Source organism: Lynx canadensis, chromosome A2, assembly GCF_007474595.2.
Source record: "Lynx canadensis isolate LIC74 chromosome A2, mLynCan4.pri.v2, whole genome shotgun sequence".
Lineage (NCBI taxonomy): Eukaryota > Metazoa > Chordata > Mammalia > Carnivora > Felidae > Lynx > Lynx canadensis.
The window spans coordinates 155,797,450-155,808,840 of record NC_044304.2 but is presented as its reverse complement, the minus strand read 5'-3'; the positions used below and the strand labels follow the sequence as shown (position 1 = coordinate 155,808,840).

The window sequence follows — 11,391 nt, the reverse complement described above, 5'->3', positions numbered from 1 at the left end:
ATTTTAGCCCATTAAAACTGGTCAAACTTCTGACCTACAGTATTGTAACATAAGAAATTTGTGTTGTTTAAGGTGTTTCTGATAATTTGTTATAGGAGCCATAGGAAACCAATACAACCTTTAAAACATAGTCTCTAGAAGAACTTCTTTCTGGGGTGCTCAGCTGGTTAAGCATCTAACTCTTGATTATAGCTCAGGTCATGATCTCCTGGTTCATGAGATTAACCCCCACATTGGGCTCTGTGCTGACAGTGAGGAGCCTGCTTGAGATTTTCTCTCTCCCTCTCTCTCTCTCAGCCCTTCTCCCCACCCCCAATCTCTCTCTGATAAATAAATAAACATTTAAAAAATAAAATAAAAGAACTGGTTTCTATATTGGGAGGTAAAAACCTTCAATTGTTCCCAATTGTCCTGAAATAAACTCTAAAACCATCAGAATGGCATCCAAACCTCCTTGAGACCTCCCACCCACCCTACCCATATACTCCCAAAATATTTCTAAATATATCTTCTGCCACTTGACTCTGTGAAATGCAAGTATGAGTAAAAGAAATATCAGAAGAAAATGTTAAAAAAAAAAAAAAAAGCCCAGTGCTCTCTGTATTTTAAGTTGGCAACCTGGTCAAGACCCAGATGTAACAAAGTTAGAGCCATTAAAAAAAATTCCTTGGGGCATCTGGGTGGCTCAGTCGGTTAAGTGTCCAACTTCAGCTCAGGTCACCATCTCACAGCTCTTGAGTTCGAGCCCCGCGTGGGGCTCTGTGCTGACAGCTCAGAGCCTGGAGCCTGCTTCGGATTCTGTGTCTCCCTCTGTCTCTGCCCCTCCCCTGCTCACATTCTCTCTCTCTCTCTCTCTCTCTCTCTCTCTCTCTGAAAAATAAATAAACGGTTAAAAAAAAAATTAAAAGGTTTACAAATAAACCTTTAACAAAAAAAATTCCTCAAGCTGAAGTCAAGTCTTCAAGTGTTGAAGGCAAGAGCAACCATATTCCAGGCAAGATATTTCCTCTTCACCCATTGCCTATGACTTACACAAAAAAAATCATATTGATCACTATTCAATCAACTCCTCAGTATAAGTTTTTTCTAACAATTTTTTCAGCCCCAATTATTAGAGTGAGTTATCCAAGCACAGTGACCAGCAGCATGGGTTTGGGGGCTGAACTATCAAGACTTCTCTGAGTGCCAAGCTGCATTTCACAGATCCCTTTCCCTCTACTATTCCCTGCACTCCTGACTCCTACATCCAAGGTTGTACTGTGTTCTCCCCTTGAGGGAAGTGCCAGCTGGACTTCACTAATGTTATTTCACTGATCTCAATCCCTACGTCCCCAAAAGGATTTTATATTGCATTCTGCCTTGGACAGAGGCAAGTTTACTCCAAAATAAAAATATAGTTTTAAACAGGGGCCATTGAGGGTCACCCAATTCTCATTTCTTTCTTAGATCTCTACTTCTCATTATAGAGATCATCAGGGCCATGGCCTCATCTGGAACCTGGAAACACACTGGAGCCTGGAGTGTCATAACAAAATCTGCTTTGTTCACTTGCATGAACTTAATAAAAATAATAAAGGCACATAGGCCATTATAGTTTGAACATCTACTATACATTAGGCACTGTGTTAGACATTTTGATATGCATTCTTTGCATGTAACTCTTCAAATTTATATTCCTCCACTTACTTGAGGTTTCTGAAAAAAACACAGCTAGTAACTTTCCCAAGACCATATAGTTAATAAACAGCAGACCAAGGATACAAACCTTGATCCAACTGACTCCAAAGCCTGTGCCATTTCCTTTCTGTTTTCCCATAACTACATTTCTAAATACACAGATGTTTCCTACATACTTACTCTTGCATTTTTCCTCACATAAGGCAAAAAGCTCCCATTTAGATAACATAAGAAGTTTTATGGCTTCTCCCATGATCTCTGATTTTAGCTCCCAGTGAAATATTCTTTGAGGTCTGTAGATAGAGAATCTTCAGGATTCCTATCTAAAATTAAGGCTTCTCTGGGGACCACTTCATAATATTCTATTTCTATATTCCAGAAAGCGATAGATTTAATCCTAAGATAGGTATAACTAGAATGACAGCACTAGGATATCAACAGGTGATTGGCAATATCATTTCAAATTACGTATTTTGTTAAATAACTTTGAAGGAGGAACCAGTCTGCTGTGCTGATTCCACCACATCTCTCCAACCTCCTAACATCACAGCTCCCCAAGTTTAGTCTTGGACTTCTTCTATCTATACTCACCTACTTCCTTAGTGATCTATACCATACATAATCTAACAGTGCCCAAATGTGTATCTCCAGCTTGGGCTTTGCCCTTGACTGTCAGTCTCATATACTCAGCTGTCTACTCAACAGCTACATTTTGATATCTAATCTATATCTCAAACTTAATATGTCCAACTGAACTCCAAGTCTTATTGAAGATGGACCTGCTCCACCCACAGTCTTCCCCATATAAACTGATGACAATCTGATAAGCCTGCAATTTACTCAGGCCAAAAATTCTGGAGTCACTTTTGATTCCTCTCTGTTGTCTCATTTTCAATCTACAGGAAAATCTTGCCAGTTCCACTTCAAAACATTTCCACGATCTTATTACTTTCCCCTGCCTCCACTGCTACCACCCTGGTAAGCCTAGATTATTGCAATATCCTCTTAACTCATCTCCCTTCTGCTACCTTTGCCTTATTAAACTCAACCTATTCTCAATACAATGACCAAAGTGATCTTTTAAATGTTTTTTAGTGCTTATTTATTTATTTTTGAGAGAGAGAGAGAGACAGAGCACCAGCAGGGGAGGAGCAGAGAAACAGGGAGACACAGAATCTGAAACAGGCTCCAGGCTCCGAGCTGTCAGCACAGAGCCCAACGCGGGGCTCGAACTCAGATCATGATCCGAGCCAAAGCCGGACACTCAACCGACTGAGCCACCCAGGAGCCTCCAAAGTGATCTTTTAAAATGTAAGCCAAGTTTTACCACTTGCCTCTGCTAAAAACCCTCCAAAGGCTCCCCATCTCAGAAGAAAGGACAAAGTCTGCACAGTGGTCTATAAGGACCTTAAAAATCCCACAGCCCCTTTGATCTAATCTCCCACGTCTCCTCCAGCCACACCAGCCTTCTAGCTCTTCTTTGAGCATGTGAGACACTTACTTGCCTCAAAATTTTTGTACTTTTCCCAGATGCATGCATGGCTTACTTCCTAAAATTTTTGCTTAAATGTTATTTTCTCAGCAAAGTCTTATCTGATTACCCTGTTTAAAATTAGAACCCCCACCTCTGATGGAAGTACATGTAAATATTCATCTTCTATGAAAATTTGACAATGCATATGAGAAACCTTATAATTATGCTTATTCACTGCTTTTAGGCTTCTGCTTTTACAGCTTTTCAAAGATGTTTGCTGTAGCACTATAAAGAGCAAAAAACAGGGTGATTGGTGGTGGTAATAAAAATGTCCAGCCAAGAGGCTGTGGAGAAATGGAAACCCTCTTGCACTGTTGGTGGGAATGCAAACTGGTGCAGCCGCTCTGGAAAACACTGTGGAGATTCCTCAAAAAATTAAAAATAGATCTACCCTATGACCCAGCAATATCACTGCTAGGAATTGACTCAAGGGAGAGAGGAGTGCTGATGCATAGGGGCATTTGTACCCCAGTGTTTATGGCAGCACTTTCAACAATAGCCAAATTATGGAAAGAGCCTAAATGTCCATCAACCGACGAATGGATAAAGAAGATGTGGTTTATATATACAATGGAATACTACTTGGCAATGAGAAAGAATGAAATCTGGCCATTTGTAGCAACGTGGATGCAACTGGAAAGTGTTATGCTAAGTGAAATAAGTCAGGCAGAGAAGGACAGGTACCATATGTTTTCACTCATATGTGGATTCTGAGAAACTCAGCAGAGGACCAGGGGGAAGGGGAAAGGGGGAAAAAAAGTTACAGAGAGGGAAGGAGGCAAACCATAAGAGACTCTTAAATACTGAGATCAAACTGAGGGTTGATGGGGGGTGGGGGAGAGGGGAAAGTGGGTGATGGGCATTGAGGAGAGCACTTGTTGGGATGAGCACTGGGTGTTGTATGGAAACCAATTTGACAATAAATTTCATTTTAAAAAATGTCCAGCCACAGACTGTTGCTTATAAAAAAAATAAAAAGCATTGCAATCATAAACAATAATATATCCGGTCATTTAAAATGGTATTGTAGAAAGAGCAGAATCAGACGTATAAATACAGAGAACAAATTGAAGTTTGCTGGAGGAAAGGGGGTGGGGGATGGTCAAAATGGGTGAAGGGGAGTAGGAGATACAAGCTTCTAGTTATGGAATGAATAAGTCATGGGGGGGGGAGGCATAGCATAGGGTATTTCAATGATATCGCAGTACCATTGTATGGTGACAGATGGTCACTATACTTCTGGTGAGCACAGCATAACATGTAGAGAAGTTGAAACAGTATGTCATACACCTGTAACTAATGTACCAATGTGTGTCAACTATACTCAGATTAAAAAAAAAACGTAAAAATAAAAAAGGAAAATGGTTTTGTAGAAGAATATGTAATGGCAAGAAAACTTTAAGTACAAAGTTCAGTTTATAACATAGTATAGATATTATGGTTCCATTTTTGTCCCTATAGCTATTCACTGAACACTAATCTTAACACTGAGGGACAGGAGGAAAACAAAAAGATCCCTGTCCTCCTGGAGTATACATTCTATCTTAAGGATACAGGCAGTTAAAGAAATTTAAATTTTTATTGTCAGATAAGTGCTATGGTAAAAAATAAAACGAATTTGGGAGTACTGAGATAACATTTTTTTAAGTTTATTTTGAGAGAAAGAGAGCACATGGGGGAGGGGCAAAGAGAGAGGAGACAGAATCCCAAGCAGGCTCCTCACTGCCAGTACTGAGCCCCACACAGGGCTCAATCTCACAAACTGTGAGATCATGACATGAACCGAAATCAAAAGTCGGGCGCTCAGTGGACTGAGCCACCAGGCACCCCATGGGATAACATCTTAGAGGAAGAACGGAGATTCACTTGACAAAGATGACCCCAAACCTGAGCATGTTCTGAGACTCCTGGGGGGCGGGGGGGGATGCACCTGGGTGGCTGAGTCGGTTAAGCCTCCGAACTTAGGCCCAGGTCATGATCTCATGGTCTGTGAGTTCGAGCCTCATGTCAGGCTCTGTGCTGACAGCTCCGAGCCTGGAACCTGCTTCGGATTCTGTGTCTCCCTCTCTCTGCCTCTCCCCTGCTCATGCTCCGTCTGTCTGTCTCTCTCAAAAATAAATAAACATTAAAAAAATTAAGAATCCTTGGGAATGCCAGGAAAGCAGTAAATGGATTGGAAGGTGTTGTGGGAGGTGGCGTCTCCATTCCTAGAGACATCATGACTATCACGTAGTGAGAATGCCATAATCGGGGTGAGGGAGTGGCATGGGGATGTGTTTATGGCGAGGTGTAATAATAAAGTGTGACAGAAGGTGGGTCCTGAGTCTGAGTGTACCCACATGATGCTGAGGACAAAAAAGCAAAGGAAAGGCAAAGGGTGTGAGAGCTCTCCAGGGACATCTAGAACATGAATCTCAGAAGTAATGATGTGGCTGGCAAGTGCTCCCACCGGAACCCTGGAAGACCCAAAGCCAGCTGGTACAAAGCTAGGGGCTTTGGGGCTCATCAAATGGAACACCAGCCGTTCCTCCAACTCTTTTTCTAGTTCCGTAGAAATACCCAGGGTGCTGAATTACAAAACCTCATTAAAGGAAAGAAAGCCTGAACTGTTGACACCTATCTTTTTCTTAAAGTTTTAATTTAAATTCCAGTGAGGTAACAGAGAGGGTAATATTAGTCTCAGGGGTAGGATATAGTGACTCAACGCTTACATATGACACCCAGTGCTCATCACAAGTGCCCTCCTCAATCCCCATCACCTAGGTCACCCATCCCCCCACCCACCTCCCCTCTGGTAACCATCAGTTTGCTCTCTAGAGTTGAGTCTGTTTCTTGTTTTATAGTCATCTTTTACCCTATATGCAATATAAGTTCATCTCAACATGATACTGTTAATTAAATTGATTACACATCAGGAAAACTTCAGTGCTTTTTATGCTCTTTAACCTTTGCTGCACATTGGAACTGCCAGGGGAGACTTAAAAGACATAATGCTTAGGTCCTATCTCAGAGATTCTAATGTATTAGCTTTGGGCAGGACCTGAGCATTGGGATATCTCTTATGCAACCGAAACTGAAAATCCAAAACTAACTTGCACCATAAAGCTTACATTATCTACGGCTTTCTCAGAATTTTACAGAATACTAGAGACTGTGAAAAAGAATCTTTTAAAAACTCATGTTTACTAATGGTTTCATACTACCATATAGAAACACATTAGCTTTCGTGTATTAACCTTATATACAACTATCTACCTTTCTAAGTTAACTTATTTCCTAATATTTTTTAGATTATTGGGATTTTCTACGTACATAATCATATCTTCTTAAAATAATGACAGTCTTGGGGCGCCTGGGTGGCGCAGTCGGTTAAGCGTCCGACTTCAGCCAGGTCACGATCTCGCAGTCCGTGAGTTCGAGCCCCGCGTCAGGCTCTGGGCTAATGGCTCAGAGCCTGGAGCCTATTTCCGATTCTGTGTCTCCCTCTCTCTCTGCCCCTCCCCCGTTCATGCTCTGTCTCTCTCTGTCCCAAAAATAAATAAACGTTGAAAAAAAAAATAATGACAGTCTTAATAGTATGATGTATAAACCTGTCAAATCACTAAGTTGTACACCTGAAACGAATGTAACATTGTGCGTCAACTATACTCAAATAAAAAAGGAAAGAACATAACGGCAGGTTTATTTCTTCTTTTCCAACCATTATATCTGTAATTGCTTTAATATGACTTTAGGTATATAATTCAGTGGTTTTGCATATATTCACAGAGTTAAACAATTATCACCACTAATTTTAGAACAGTTTTCTTGACCCCAAAAGAAACCCTGTCTCCATAGCAGTCACTACCCATTAGCTCTATCCTCCAGCCCCTGGAAACCTCTGACCTAATTTCTAGCTCTGTAGATTTGACTATTTGGGGCCTTTCATATAAGTGAAATCATATAATTAGTATTGTGACAGGCTTCTCTCCTTAGCACGTTTCCAAGTTTCATCTATGTTATAACATGTATCACTACTTCTTTCCTTTTTACAGCTGAATAATATTCCACTGTATGAGTGTGTGTGTGTGTGTGTGTGTGTGTGTGTCTGTGTGTGTGTCTGTGTGTGTATGTATGTATGATGCCACATTTTGTTTATCCATTCATATGATGATGGACATTTGAGTTGTTTCCATTTCTTGACTATTAGGAACAATGTTTTCATGAATATTCATGCACAAGCTTTTGTGTAGACATGAATTTTGGATTTCTCTTGGCTGTATACCTATGAGTGAAACTGCTGGATTTTATAAGTATATGCTTAATATTTTGAGGCACTGCCAAGCTGTTTTCCAAAGTGGCTGCACCAGGTTATATTCCTACCAGTAATGAATGAGAATTCCAATTTCTTCACATCTTCACCAACATGTAGTATTGTCTTTTTTATTATAGCCACCTAGTAGGTATGAGGTGCTATCTCATTGTGGTTGTGACTTGCATTTCCTTAACGACTAAGGATGTTGGCCACCTCCATGTGCTTGTGGGCCATTGGTATACCTTCTTTGAAAAAATAACTATTCAAAGCCTCAGGTCCAGTTTTTTATTAGAAGGTCTTTTTACTATAGAGGTATAAGAGTTATTTATATATCTCAGATACTAGTCCCTTATTATTTGCAAATATGCAAATATTTTGTCCTATTCTATAGTTGCCTTTTTACTTTTTTGATGGTGTCCTTTGAAACACAAATGTCTTTTTTAATTGTTGAAGTCTGATTTATCTATTTTGTTGTTGTTACTTGTACTTCTGTGTCATATCTAAGAAACCGTGGCTTAACCTAAGGTCACCAAGATTTATTACCATAAGTTTGTACCTAAGAGTTGTGTAATTGTAGGTATTACACTTAGGCCCATGATATATTTTTAGTCAATTTTTGAACAGTGTGAACTAAGGATCAACTTTACTCTTTTCTATGTGGGTATCCAGTTGTGTTCCAGCAAACTCTGCTGAAAAGATTTCTTTTATTGTTGAATTGTTTTGGCACCCTCGACTAAAGTCATTTCACCATAGTGTGAGGGTTTATTTCTGGACTCTAGATTCTGCCCCATTCATTCATATTCTGGCCTCACACAAGTACCACACTGTCCTGATCACTATAGCTTTGAACTAAATTTTGAAATTGAGAAGTGTGAAGCCCCCCAAATTTGTTCTTTTCCAAAATTCTTTGGGTTTTTATGGGTCTCCAGAAAAATCATATAAATTTTAGGACAAGCTTGTCAATTTCTGGGGGGAAAAAAGCCAACTGGGATTCAGATAGGGATTGTATTTATCTGTAGATCAATTTGGGGAATACTGACATATTAACAATATTAAGTATTCTAATCCATGAACACGGGATGTCTTTCCATTTATTTAGGTCTCTTTAATTTCTTTCACAATGTTTTAAAGTTTTCAGGGTGTATTATACTTCTATTAAAACATTCCTATGTATCTTATTCTTTCTAAAGTAACTGTAAATGAATGTCCTCTTAATTTCATTTTTAAGATATTCATTACGAGTGCACAGATAGACAACTGATTTTTGTATATTGACCTTGTATTCTGTAACCTTTCTGAAGTTGTTTATTATTTATCATGAATTCCCTAGGACTTTCTATATTCAAGATTTTCTATCTTGTAAGTCTTTTCAAAAAACAAACAACTTTTTAATATATATGTCAGAAGAAGCAATACACACAAAGAGATAACTTAAGAGAATTTAACAAAAGACTTATGAAGATGTAGGCAAGGTTAAAGGAAATAACAAGGGATGATGAAGTACCCACATACTCAGGAAGCCACTGCCAAAGCATACTTATCTGGCATTTATATACTACTTTCTGTATCTCTAATTATTCTTTGCCAGTGCAAATATTTAAAATTATTTTTCCCAAAGACTAGTATAATAATAACATTGAGGGTAAATATTTATAGTTACTACTATGCACCAGGCACTCTTCTATGCACTTCACATATATTAATTCATTTAATCCTCATGATGAATTTATGACCAAAAAAAAAAAGCCTTTTCTGCTATACAGTGGTATATGTGTTCTTATAAAACTTCAAACTCTATAAAATCATATACAAAAAAATTAAAGAGCTTGTGAGGAAAATAACATTGAATTATACTACTGAAAACTTACGCATCTTTGTAACCAGAGCACCAATTGAAATAAAAACAATCCTAATAAAAATCCTAAAAGAGTGCTCACTTCAGCAGCACACATACTAAAGTGAAACAATACAGAAAGATTAGCATGGCCCCTGTGCAAGGATGACAGAGAAAAAAAAATGCAAAAAAAAAAAAAAAGTCCTACAAAGATGTGTCTCAGCCAGCCTTTGCACTCAGCATCAGTCACATAATTGACAACCTTTAAAACTGGGGTTTGTTCTTCCTTCAAATCTTTGAGGGCAGAAATTTCTAGAGATCAGTTTCATTACAATTTAAAAATCTGAATCAGAGAAGGCCTCATCTAACAACACACTTTAAAAAAAAAAAAAAAAACACTGGATGAATGTTTTCGCAGATACCTAATCTTTATTCACAATTTTTCCAGTAACTTAACGCGGTGTAGAATGTAGAGGTTCTTGAAGCTACTCTACTATTCCCACCAAAGGAAAGCACTTCAGTTACGTTTTCAGATTTTTTCTTAAAAGCCATATATTGGTAAGGCTTTCCTTACCAATAGTTTCTTTTGTCTTCAATCTATATGCTGATTTTTTTGGTCTATTTCTCCCATTTCCATTACTTCCCTCTATCACATATTGTAGCACTGGCAATTATTTGTGCTAGATACTTAGAATCATTTCCAGTTATACACAACATTGACTCCCTTAATACAGTTGTGAATGTGACTTCACATTCCTGCCAAATCCTTTAGAATTTCAAGATCTTCCTTGATTGCTAAAACATTTCAGAATTTGCAAGCTAACTTCATGATCATCAACCCACTAAGCCTTCACTGACATTTTTATAATTGACTCCCTGTATATAATCAATACAAAAACAGGTCACTAGTCAGAAAAATACTCCTAAACTTTTCTTCTTGGTGTTATTTGAAAATAAGAATAAAATACTAAAATAGAATGTAATGCAAAATTTTTTTCTGCATTCTACTGAGGAGTGTCATAGTTGTGATCTGCTCTTTCTCAAAGTTTTATGAACTTTTCTTTGATAATTCTTATGATATCCTTGTAAACTTTCCTCTCTGATATTTTTAAATTCTTCTGTAATGTGCTTAAACATGAAGGGTCCCCCCACCTTCTCTGTTTTGTTTGACATCCTTTTGTGTCTTTCAATCTAGTTTTTTTTCTTTTTCTTTTTTTTTCTTTTTCTCTTTTTTTTTTTTCTTTTTTTTTTTTTTTTTTTTTTTTTCCTTTCTTTAACCTAGGGCAATTCTTGGTCATTAATTCTTCAACCATTTCATTCCTTCCCCTCATTTCTCCCATCTCCTCTGGGACTCCAGTCACACAATAATTATTCCATTATTTCTATGTGCCATATAGCTTTTCTCTTCTTTTACATTTTCCATCTTTTTATGCTTCCTGCTACCTTCTGAGAGAGTTCTTTGAGCTGAACTTCCAGTTCAGATTATAAATCTTCATTAGCTCACCATCAGCCACATCAATTCTGCTCCTTAATCTAATTCTTGAGTACTTCATTTCATTTAACTTAAAAATACATATTTCAGAAACCAAAAAGAAATCAGATTTTTCCTCGCCCCAGAGCTTGTTGACTAGGGCAGGTGTGTGACCTAGAATCAGCCAACCAGAGGCTCACAGGCAGGACTTTGGACCTTGGAGCTGTGACTCAGAGGGACACACTCTCAAAGGTGGGGCAGTGTCACAGACACAATGCCGACAGTAGAAATGTGAGAGCAAAGTGCCAGCATCAGTCCCTATAGAGTGACTTCGTTGTGTTCTCAGCTGTTTGTTTATATTCTCTTGGTTCCCATTCTGATCTTGACTTTCCACCCTTCCCACTGATTCTGTAAGATAGCCAATTTCTTCCAACAGATGTATTTTCTCCTTAAGTCATTTGAAGTTGGACATGAGGTGGGCTATGGGAAAAGTACAGGACAGCTGAGGCACTAATTTCTTCCTTCTACAGCTCAGATTCTATAGATACTGTCAGAAGTTAAAGTTCAAAACAGAAAAGTTG

At 38.4% G+C, this 11,391-nt stretch overlaps 1 non-coding gene across 1 annotated transcript; it reads left to right on the top strand.

Moving 5' to 3' along the window:
• Positions 1-9,434: 9,434 nt before the first annotated feature.
• On the top strand, positions 9,435-9,536 carry LOC115509488. The gene has a single exon (XR_003967386.1). It is a non-coding gene; the product is annotated as a U6 spliceosomal RNA (small nuclear RNA).
• Positions 9,537-11,391: the final 1,855 nt, after the last annotated feature.